Source organism: Tachyglossus aculeatus, chromosome 21, assembly GCF_015852505.1.
Source record: "Tachyglossus aculeatus isolate mTacAcu1 chromosome 21, mTacAcu1.pri, whole genome shotgun sequence".
Lineage (NCBI taxonomy): Eukaryota > Metazoa > Chordata > Mammalia > Monotremata > Tachyglossidae > Tachyglossus > Tachyglossus aculeatus.
The window spans coordinates 49,899,103-49,911,438 of record NC_052086.1 but is presented as its reverse complement, the minus strand read 5'-3'; the positions used below and the strand labels follow the sequence as shown (position 1 = coordinate 49,911,438).

Below are 12,336 nucleotides of genomic sequence, written 5' to 3'. Positions count from 1 at the left end.
TCCTTCTTCCCAGACCCTTCGAGGTGGCATAAAGGTATCTGTAATGCACACAGTCTATCCCTTACTGGACAGGTGCTTAATGAGTACGGTATTTCCTGATGAATGTGATGTTGTGTTTTCTTCTTGATTTTTCTCAATCAGTTGTGTTTTGGATTGGGGCAGAAGCCACATTTGAAGTCCAGCAGGAAATGGGATTTATTGACCAGTCGTCTACATGTAATGAATATTGGTAGAATTCCTGTTAGTCTGAGTCATGGACTGAGTCTGATAGCCCAGATCTAATTTTAATTACGAATGGCGCGTTGTGTGACCTGGGGTAAATCACTTAATCTTTTTATTTTCACCATGTCAGGTTTGGTTAGTGGTCCCATTGCACATGTACAATTACAGTTTTAATTCAGCGTATGTAAAATGCTTCCTGTTTTTAGGTGGTAGTACTTGACCCCAGCTGCCTAGGAGTTAATGATTACAAAATGCACGACAATCATTTCATGGAAAACATAGTAAATTAAAAGAATAATTTGGTGTAATTAAATTATGGTTGAGAATGAAAGCTTGATTAAACGAGCTTATCCGGCAACCCTTTAATCCCATGTCTTGTCAACACTTCTTGTTACAAAATATTTTTCCCCCATTCTTCCTGAACCTAGATTGAAAGAAAACTTGAAAATAATGTTTTGCCTTCATGGTGAAATATGCAGACAAGCAAAAGGATCATCCAAAGGGCAGAGCAGGTTGAAAAATTTAGCCCCTATGAAAATGTGCTTTAAAATATTTCCACCATTCAGACCATTAAACATTTTAAGTTTAATGTGATCCAATATTTTTGTTTTGTTTCCATGTAGAATGGTAATTGAAGTCCTTTCCTGCTCCCATCTGTGCAGTTGTTAAATGGAGAAAGGTACTAATGGCCATCCCATCCGTTCATATAGTCTTTCCACATCTGTTTCCTATTGAAGACCCATGGAAAACAATGAGCCCATACTTTTTACAAGTCTTCAAAATAGTATAAATGAAATAGTGCACTTTAAATTTTGTAATTTCAACTCACTCCTTTTTTCCGTCTGTCTTCGAAAACTTCTTAGTTTGGTAGTTGGTCAGAAGCTGTTTTTTTCGGGTATTTTTTTTAGTTTTACAAAGATATTTTGTGTTACTGAGCAAATCTAGGATCCCTTGTTTTTAATTTGATTGGGCCTTTTGTCTACATTTCAAAGGGATTGTTTTGTGTCCCTGATTGTAGACGCTGCCAAAGGAGTTGGCTGCTCTTCACTATACATCTGTAGCTTCCTCTCTGATCACTTTTTGCTTTGGTATTAATGAACAATGCTCTAACAAAACAGGCATTGAACAATTCTTGGGATAGCAGATACAATATGACTGCTAAGCAGAAAAGGTTGGAAATCGATGCCTTTAATAATCCTCTGTATATGATAAACCCCATAAAATCTCAGTAGCATGAAGACTTTTTGATTTTTTTTCTCCCAGTCTTTTGATTTTTTGGCATTGCCTTTTGTTCTTTATTGTTTTTAATTCCTCAGAATGAAAAGAGGTAGAGTGGTGGTCCAGGTTGTCTTTATTATTTCATTAGTGTTGGCCTTTTTTTAATGATATTTAAGCATTTACTTTATGCCAGGCACTGTACTAAGCGCTGGGGTAGATGCAGACTAGTCAGCTTGGACTGTGTCCCACATGGGCTCACAGTCATAATCCTCATTTGACAGATGATCAAACTGAGGCTTAGAAGTCAAATGACTTGCCAAATGTTACAGAGTAGACAAGTGGTGGATTATAACCCAGGTCCTCCTACTCCCAGGCCCATGCTCTTTCTACTAGGCCATGCTGCTTTGTAAGGTTTTCTAGTATTTACCATTTCATAGCTTGTGAGCACTTCAAGGGACAGGGTCCTTGTCTAATTCCCTCTTGTATATTCTTTCCCAGTGCTTTGTACAGTGCTCTGCACACAGTTAATGCCTAATAAATACTAGTAGTACTACTATCGTGGTATGCAGGGTCAAGAGAAGAATCGGGGGGTCATAAATTTCTTGCTTTATGTAGTGGCATAGTGTACAAAGTTATTCTTGACTACTAAATCCTTTAGGTTTTTTTTTTTTAAGTAGCATCCATTTCTCTTTGGGCTAAAGGTAATAATAATAATTGTGGGTTTTTGTTCAGAGCTTACTATGTACCAAGTGCTGTACTAAGTGCTCGAGTAGATAGACTCCCTTCTGCGTCACCCTGACCTGCTCCCTTTATTCATCCCTCCGCCAGCCCCACAGCACTTAAGTACATACCTGTAATTTATTTGTATTAATGTCTGTCCCGCCTCTAGACTGTAAGCTCAGTGTGGGCAGGGGATGTATCTGTTATATTGTTATGTTGTACTCTCCCAAGAGCTTAGTACAGTGCTCTGTACACAGTAATCCCTCAAGTATGATTGATTGATTGCTAAAATAATCCAGTGGACACAGTCCTTGTCCCACAGGGAGCTCACATTCTAAGTAGGAGGGAGAATGAGTATTGAATCTCCAGTTTATAGATCAATCAGTCAGTGGTATTTATTGAACCCCTGCTATGTGCAGAGTACTGCACTAAGCGCCTGGGAGAGTACAGTACATCAGAAGTAGCAGACACGTTTCCTGCCTATAACGAGCATGCAGTATAGATGAGAAAACTGAGGCACAAAGAAGTGACTTGCCCAAGGTTGCACAGCAAGCAAACAAGTGGTAGAGCCGGGACTAGAACCCAGATCCTTTGACTCACAGCCCCTTGCTTTTTCCACTAGGCTAGCCTGCTTCTCCTAAAGGTATGGTATGATCCTAAATTAGGAACCTTGGGAAGAGCATTAACGGTTCCTGGCCTTTCGGGGACCCTGCATAGCAGGACAGTTTGCCTTATTCTTGAGAAGCAGCATGACCTAGTGGAGTCAGAAGGTCATGAGTTCTAATCCAGGCTTTGCCACTTACCTGCTGTGTAACCTTGGGCAAGTCACTTCACTTCCTCTGTGCCTCAGTTCCCTCATCTGTGAAAAGGGGATTAAGACTGTGAGTCCCACGTGGGATAGAGACTGTGTCCAACCCGATTATCTTGTATCTTTCCCGGGGCTTAGAACAGTGTCTGGCACATGGTAAGCGCTTAACAAATACCATTGTTAGCTCGTTGTTGGCTAGGGATTGTCTCTGTTGCAGAATTGTACTTTTCAAGCGCTTAAGTACAGGGCTCTGCACACAGTAAGGGCTCAATAAATACAGATGAGTGAATGAATTAGTGATGAGCTGCCGAAGTACTCACTGTATTTGGACCACATTTGTAGAAAGCTGAAAATTGCTTGTGAAATTTCTGTAGCAACCTAATGCTCCATTGGTATTATTATTGAAAAGATCAAAAAGGAAATTAAATTGGGGAATAGCTCTATTAATAGCTGTATGCTGGTACATTGTATTTTCCCAAGTGCTTTGAACAGTGCTCGGCACACAGTAAGCACACAATACCAATCAGTTGATTAATTTCTTGCAAATAGGTAATTTGTGAATAGTGGGGCTTTCATGGAGAGGAAACAGTGGCCCCCAATTTCAATTTCAGAGCCGATTCCAGGAACCAGTTGTTGTAATTTCAAGGATTCTCTGGAGTGAAAATTCCAAAAGGGAGTGCCAACCACTTCTTTAAAGAGATATTGATTTCTGGGCTCCCCCAACCCCTCTGTCTTGGCCCCTGAAAACCTCTCTGTTGTAACAGGGATGGAATAATATTTAATGTTTGTGCTGGCTTCAAACTCAGTGTTTCCCCTTTGGCTGTTTTGGGAAGACCTAGTCTATTTACTATAATTGAAGAAAAAGTCTGTGATTTGCAAGTCAAATTAAAAAAGGGAAATGGATGAGGAGGCGGAGAAGGGGTGGAGGGGAGACCCTCCCTGACTGACTGAAGCAGAATAGACTGAGGAACTATGAGCAAAATGTGTAGAGGGACGGGGGAGAGGGCAACTCCAGTGAGCAAGCATCTAATATTGCTGGATGCACAAATACTTGCAGGCAACCCAAATCGACCTTAAACTTGGCAACAGTGCAGATAATCTTTATGCAAGTGCCGCACAAAATCCATAGAGTGCTCATAAGGACACATTGGCACTACTTTTGTCTCCTGGAAGCACAGCTGCTTCAGTATTGACTGCTTTTGACCAGGAAAGATACAGGGAAAAAAAAATACTCAGTTATGCCCTTGCACGTGTTTTGGCTAGAATGGTGTTAGGGAATGAGGGCACGTTGATCCAACAGTGCAGACCTGTCGGGGCATAGTCTGCCATGGTATCAGTAGAAATGTGTTTTTGTGTGCCTGCGTGTGTGGTGAGAACTACAATGTGAGTTTCCTTAACACAGGGTTTTGGAAGAATGCAACCCTTATGTAATGAGAACAGAGTGTACCTTTTAAGTCAATCGATGTCTTCTTTTCATGCTTTGTTCAGAACACTTTACTAAATACATGGGAGTGAGTCCTTTTGTCCCTCCCTAGATGGAGCTTTTGTGTGACTCCCCTAATGTTCTGTGTCCCATGTCCCTTTTTGTCGTTTTCTGTAGCCTCCCAGGCAAGTAAGGAAGTGCCATTTTCCTACCCATCTCTGCCTTCTGGCAGAAACAGCAGCTCAGTGGAAAGAACACAGGCCTGGGAATCGGAGGACCTGGGTTCTGATGCTGGCTCTGCCACTTTCCTGCTGTGACCTAGGGCACGGTCACTTCTCTGTCTGTTTCATTATCTGTGAGGATTTAATCAATAGCTGTTTTCCTTCCTCTCTTAGACTGGGAGCCCCATGTGGGACAGGGACTGCCTCATCTGATGGTATGTACCCCTGAATTTAGAATAGTGTTTGGCACAAAGTTAGCACTTAACAAATATTATTATTATTTTTATTATTGTTCAGGGCACTGCCCCTAAGCTGTCATGTAGCATTAACCCTCCGTCTGCTTCTGACTGATAATGCAAGTTGGAAAGGAACCGGAGTAAAAGAGAATATGGAACTTTTGTGACAATCCACTAGGGTAACATTACCCAAAGCAACAGATTGTTATGTTCATGTGTCACAGAGTGCTGTCCTATATTTTGATAGACACTCAGTGGCCCAGGGGACATGTGCATTGTAGCATTGAAAGCAAAGCAGGCTTTTGAGGTTTCCTTTCCAAAAGGACATGGGTGTTTTCAGTTTTCACTTTGTTGATACTTAAAACATTTAAGAGCATATATCCCCAAGGGAAGAGATGTTGGAGTGGTTTTTATTGAGTTTCCAACTCCACTGCAGCCAACACACATTTCACACTGCATCTAAACACACATTTCATTGTCCCTGGGGTAGGTGAAAGTTAAAGGAATCTTACTTCTTACAGTGAAATAGATACTCAGAAACCTTTATAAATGTTGTAAACTTGGAAAAAGGTTGGGTGGATCTTCTACTCTGCAGGCTTCCACTGGGGAAGGATATGATGTGATAAGCTTTTAGGCCATTAATAATCCTTTCTGAATTCCTTTCCAGAAAGGTGGATTCTTTGTTTTTCTGTAGTATCTCTAACTAGTTTTATATGGTAGTGAGGCCCAAACTAGGTTCTGGCCAAGGGAGTTGGACTTAATGCATAGAGCATTAAGGCTCAAAAGTTCATGAATTTTAACCTCAGAATTGCCCCAGACTTTTCATGCAACTTTGAACAAGACACTTATCTCCACTGTAATTCAGCCCTCATCCATTACCTTGTAGAGGTGTTGAGAGACACAACTAACAAAAAAAGGAAATAAAAATAAAAATTCCTTTGGGTTCCACTGCTCTGTGACTTGTTAGATTTCACCAGTACACTGTTTCACCTCAGCATATATTTTCATTATATGTTTTGGCTAGAATGCTGTAAAGGAATTAGGAACTTGGAAGAAATTTTGTGCATGCATGCGGAGTTGGACACAGTGAGTGCTACAGGGCATGTTTTTCATAATGCGGGGTTTTGCAGGAACACAGTCCCATCAACCTTGGAGAACCGGATGTATGTGAAATAATTAATTGATGGTATTTGAGTGCTTACTGTGTGCAGAGCACTTTAGGAAGCTCTTTGGAGAATACACCACAATAGCGTTGATAGGACCCGCTTTTTACATACAAGGAGCCTAATAAAAGGCTAATTACTGCTTTGTGGTAAATTCTCCAACAGCTACTCATAGTCCACGTGTTTTATAGATATATAAATATCTCTATATATAGATATATACACATACTAACATTCTTGACCTATTAATTTTCACTTAATTATTTATCCTTCTGCTATCAACATCCAGTGTTATTTCTTTGTCCTCCAACTATATGAGAATGGCTTTGTTTCGGTCCTTCTCCACTGTTTTGTGTGCTCTTTGAGGACAGAGACCATGCAGTATATCATAGTGGAAAGAGAATGAGACCTGGGAGTTAGGAGAACTGACTTCTTTTTTTTTAAAAAAAATGGTATTTTTAAATTGCTTACTCTATCTTAAGCAGTGTTCTAAGTGCTGGGATAGATACAGGTTCATCAAGTGGGACACAGTCCCTGTCCCACATGGGGCTCACAGTCAGGTAGGATGGAAAACAGGTGTTGAATCCTTGTTTTACAGTTGAGCAAATGGACACACAGAGAAACTAATTGACTTGCCCAAGGTCACACTCAGCAGGCAAGTGGTGGAGCTGGGATTAGAACTCAGGTCGTCGGATTCCCAGGACTGTGCTTTTATCCACTAAGCCACGCAGCTTCCAATCCTAGCTCCATCACTGGTCTGCCATGTGACTTTGGGCAAGTCACTTGACGGTGCCTCGGTTTCCTAGACTGTAAAACGGGGGGTCCTGTTTACTTTATTTTTTTAATGGTATTTAAGTGCTTACTATGTATCAAGCACTATTCTAAGTGCTGTGGTAGATACAAGGTAATCAGGTTGGACACAGTCCCTGTCCCACATAGGGCTTACAGTCTAAGTTGAAGGGAGGAGAATTTAATCCCCATTCTACAGATGAGGTAAAAGAGGCACAGAGAAGTGAAGTGACTTGCCCAAGGTCACACAGCAGGCAAGTGACAGAGCTGTGATAGACCAGGTCGTCTGACTCCCTAGCTCATGCTGTTCTCTCTAGACCATACTGCTTCTCTTTTAGCTTGCAAGCCCTGTGACCAGTGATTGCCAAGTTTGTTTCATAATAAACAACATAATTATTATGAATTGTACCCTCCAAAACAGTTCAGAGCACTCTGCGCACAGGTGCTCAAAAAGCCTGTTGGTTGTACTATAAGGATAGAGTACCAAATATGAGAAAATAAGACAGAGTAAATTGTTCACAAGGGAATTGACAAGATGCTCGTGTATTACACAGGGGCTCTAGGAAAAAGAGGGGTAATAGGAAAAGGATTTAGGGGAACAGTTGATAAAAGGATCCACTAAATAAACACTCTCTATAGAAAAAGATGCAGCATGCAGTGAATAAGGGAGAACTTACTTTTTTTAAAATGACTACTTCTTTTGGCTTGAAAGGCCACTTTCAAAAGTCTGGAAAAGCCAGCTGCTTTTTTGATCTTGCTGTTCTTTCTGTGCAATTGGTGGACTAAGTGGTTTGGGGCTGCACAGTAGTGCTAAGAATATCTGATAGACAGCGTAGCTTTGCCTCCTTCATAATACTATTCTGTAGCCTGTTTCTGGTGAGAGGATGCAGTGGAAATTCTGTAATAACTTGCATGCATTCATTCTTTCCCACACAATGTTGGCTTCTTGTAAATCATCTGTGGTTGAGATTAATGTTTTTCTTGTGCAACATCTCTTTGAAAGACTTCAAAGCCACACATAACTCAGTTAATAGCGTTCAGGTAGACGCACTGTACTGAAAGAAGAACCGAACTGTAAAATCTCTTTAAAAGTAACCATTTTTAGTGAGATAAGCCTGAAAGTGTTCTATTAACAGCAGACCCAATGTCAAAAAACTAAGGGAAATTACTTGGGAGAAAGAAATAGTCCTTCTAAGTTGTATAGCCCTCTTAGGAAAGAACAGAGTGATCTTTTTGGATGGACGATCCCCAGGGGAATTAGGAGGTCATGGAAGTCAAGTAGGTAAAGGTATTTTAAATAGAACGGTGTCTGCACACTGAGCAAAACTTCTGATTCTTTAAATTTTTGTTTCTGGACTAGTATGATGACATTTTATTTATATTGCTCTTTACTTCCAAATCTGGATACAATTATCCAATGAAGCCAACCATGAAATCATGACCTAGTAGTGTTAAATCAGTTTAAATCATGCTTCTGAAAAAATATACATTTTGTGAGTCTCGTCTATTTCAAACATTTATATTATAACTCTTACCCCACCCATTCCATCTCTTTGATATTTGACCTCAAGAGGATTTTAATATCTAACAGGGAAGGAAATCAATTGTCTGCTTGGCAGGCAAACTGGTAGATGGTCTTTTTTGAAGTTGAATACATACACCTGCTGCTCTTTGTGTTTATAATTTGCTACCTGATATTTTCATAGATTGTTTCTATGAAAAGATGCTAAAATTGTTTTCATTCAGAATTCTATTCATTTGTTAAAGGGAGGTAGGGAGTGAAGCAGTGAAAAATGAGTACAATTCAGAGGAAGACTTTTATGGAGTAACCGTGAGCAAGATTGCATAATTTTAATAGTCCTACACATTTCACAGGATTGACTACTATAGAAATCGACATTCATTGTGAGCAGTAAAATAAAGGGAACAGGTTTGTGGAATGATGCCTGTCTAGATTTAGTAAATGATATTAGGTCATTTTGGAACTTGGCAGACTTGTATCCTAGCAGTTTTTATTCCTTTTTTTCTTTAAAGCTGAGGATCAATCAGTCAATGGTATTTGAGTGCTTACTAGGTGACGAGCACTGTGCTAAGCACTTGGACGAGTACAGTTCAACAAAGTTAGCAAATCAAATACTTTTCCTGTCTCTAATGAGCTTATAGTCTTGAGGATGAGCATACGGTCTACAGGATAACTGGCACTTTCGGATATCTGAATTCTAGGCCTAGTTCAGCCACTGACATTATGACTGAAAGTAATCTGTTTTTTCTTTGTATTGAATAAAAAAAACTAATAATAAGGATGCAGCCGAAGATAAAGGATTTGCCTTTGGGATGTTACCTACTTAGAACTGTGAGCCCCAATGTGGGACAGGGACTGTGTCCAACTTGATTATCTTGTATATATCCCAGACACACAGAGAAAGTGCTTAACAAGTACCATCATCATTATGTGCTACATTATTTTATTAACAGAACAAGCTTAGAGGTGCCATTAACTGATGAATGTGTAGTGCTGCCTAAGCCAGTTTTTCTGCTCCAAGTTTTAAAACTTGACTTTAGTAAGAATATTCATGGTTGAGTGGCTATATTCAGGATTTCTTCAGTTATTTCAAGAATGTCGATACTAGGATTAATTTAATTTCATTTTTAGCTCTGCTCTACAAGAAACTTTTGCTCCATGATATATTTTGACAGATACTTTAAGAACTGTGATACACTAGCTGAGTCCCATTGTTTTCATTTTTCAGATATTATTTGAAGTGCAAATTCTAGATCACTTTGACAGATGTAGTTGTTCTTATTCATTCATAGTTATTAACTTCCTCTTTGCTTCTCTAAAGTGAAACATGACAATGGTTTGACCCCAGTGTAACTATTTAGGTTAGGATTTTGCTCTTCGGTTTTCATTTTGCGGGGGAATTTTATTAGAGTAGTAGCGTGTGTCAAATCAATCAGTGGTATTTATTGAGAACTTACTGTGTGCAGAGACTGTACTAAGTGTTTGGGAGAGCACAAAGCAACAGAGTTGGTAGACATATTCCTTGTCCATAAGGCACTTCAGTCTAAAGATATTTATATGAGCTGTGCATAGACACAGCACAATGTCACTTTCCCGGAATACACTGGAGTATTAGGTGTTTATGGAGAGAGGATAGATTCACTGATCAATCAATCATTGGTATTTATTGCACACTTACTATGTGCAGAGCACTGTACTAAGCACTTGGGAGAGTACAGTATAACAGTTGGTAGACATGTTCCTTGTCCTCCACAAGTTTACAGTCTAGAAGGGGAGGCAGACATTATGCCATCTGTTTCTGAAAATAATGGTGCCTATATTTGTATATATCTATAATTCTATTTATTTATATTGATGCCTGTTTACTTATTAGAGAAGCAGCATGGCCTAGTGGCAAGAGCACAGGCTCGGGGGTCAGAGGATGTGGGTTCTAATTCCAGCTCCGCCACTTGTCTGCTGTGTGACCTTGGGCAATTTACTTTGCCTCTCTGTGCCTCAGTTCCCTCATCTGTAAAATGGGGATTAAGACTGTGAGCCCTGTGTGGGACAACCTGATTACCTGGTATCTACCCCAGTACTTAGAACAGTGTTTGGCACAAAGTAAGTGCTTAAAAAATACCATTATTATTATTATTGTTTTGATGTGTATATATCTATAATTCTGTTTATATCGATGCCTTTTTACCTGTTTTGATGTCTGTCTCTCCCCCCTTCTAGACTGTAGGTCTGGTGTGGGCAGGGATTGTCCTTCTTTAATTACTGAATTGTACTTTCTAAGCACTTAGCACAGTGCTCTGCACACAGTAAGCACTCAATAAATGCAATTGAATGAATGAGTCCTCAACCTCAAACCTACTCTTTGAGGACAGAAGAGAGAGTAGGAAAGTAAAGAGAAGGGCATAATGGCATTTTGCAGGGTTTTTTTCCTCTGACTTTTTAGTTGGCTATTTACTCCTTTTATGTATAGTCCTGGGGAAAGGTGCTGTTTCTTCAGGTAATGCTGTGTGAAGACAGATGTTTTCAGCCATGTTTAGAAACTGTACTGCTGGGGTCTTGAGATTTTAATGGAAATAGCCAGAGAAGACTGAGAGCTAGAAACATGTAGGCAGAGCAGCAGCTACAGGGATGGGAAAGCCAAACTGCCTCTGCTGTTGCCACTGCCATAAACTCATCGGAATTTATACCCACAGGGCCATTTCTTGCTGTGCTCCTGGCCAGGTGTGAATTCTGGGAAGCTGATGGCAGCAACATCGGAATCAAAATTTTTGCTTTCTCTTCGCAGGCCCGACTGCCGCTAGTTATTCCCCTTTGCTAGAGTCCTCTGAGTTCTTGTCTATTTGGGAGTCCAGTAAGAAGCCTGTTCAGCAGAGACAGAAGACCCTGTGTCTTCTACTGTCATAAATGACTGAGCCCTCTACCAGAGTCAATTGTATCCCTGACTGGGTGCCCCAAGTCAGAGATCTCCCAGCAGTGAAACTTTTTCCCGCTTTCCTCTTTGCAAATGTTTTGGGGCACCTTTAGTGAATGTGAGATGATCAGACTTCGGGCCCAAGGATCTGGTCCAAACTTGAGCATTTTAAGTGCAAATGTTTTTGAGGTTTTTTTGAAGCCTTAATTTGAAGGTCCAGGACTTGTTGTGTATCAGGGCCTCTGAGAGGTCATAGAATTTTGCCATCGTCTTTCATTTCACTGAACAGGAATAGAAACATTCCTATGGTCAGCAGCACGTGCCAATGAAGATTCAGTGACATCAGACAGCAGTGTCAGAAGTGGCCTCCAAAAGTAGTTGAGAAATACACTAAGCTTCCATTTGGCATTCTTGCCCAGTAGACATTACTGGCAGTCACTCTGGAACACTCTCCCAGTCACTTTACTATGCAAAAAGAAGAGCAGGGTGGCATAGTGGGAACAGCATGGGCTCAGGAGTCAGAGGACCTGTGTTCTAATCCCAACTCTGATACTCTCCTGCTGTGTGACCTTGGGCAAGTCAATTGACTTCTTTGTGCATCAGTTTCTTCATCTGTAAAATGGGAATTTAATCAATACCCATTCTCCCTCCCCCCTTAATCTGGGAGCCCTATGTCGGGCAGGGACTGTGTCAGACCTAATTAACTTGTATCTATCCCAGCACTTAGAACAGTGCTAGACACATAGTAAACCATTCTCAATGGAAAGAGCACAGGCTTGGGAGTCGGAGGTCATGGGTTCAAATCCAGACTCTGCCAATTGTCAGGTGTGTGACTTTGGGCAAGTCACGTAACTTCTCTGTGCCTCAGTTACCTCATCTGTAAAATGGGGATTAAGACTGTGAGCCCTGTGTGGGACAACCTGATCACCTTGTATCCTCCCCAGCCCTTAGAACAGTGCTCTGCACATAGTAAGTGCTTAACAAATGCCATCATTATTATTATAATGCCATTATAAAAGGGAATTACACACTTAAAGACTTATACCTCTCCTTTTAACTTGCTTTTAATGGAGCCAGTATATGACTTGTTGAGATCTAGCATTTAC

General features: G+C 40.5%; 1 protein-coding gene across 1 annotated transcript in view; it reads left to right on the top strand.

The window, feature by feature from the left end:
* Window positions 1-12,336, top strand: part of USP31 (ubiquitin specific peptidase 31) — a 75,433-nt gene that overhangs the window by 25,792 nt on the left and 37,305 nt on the right. The window lies entirely within an intron of this gene.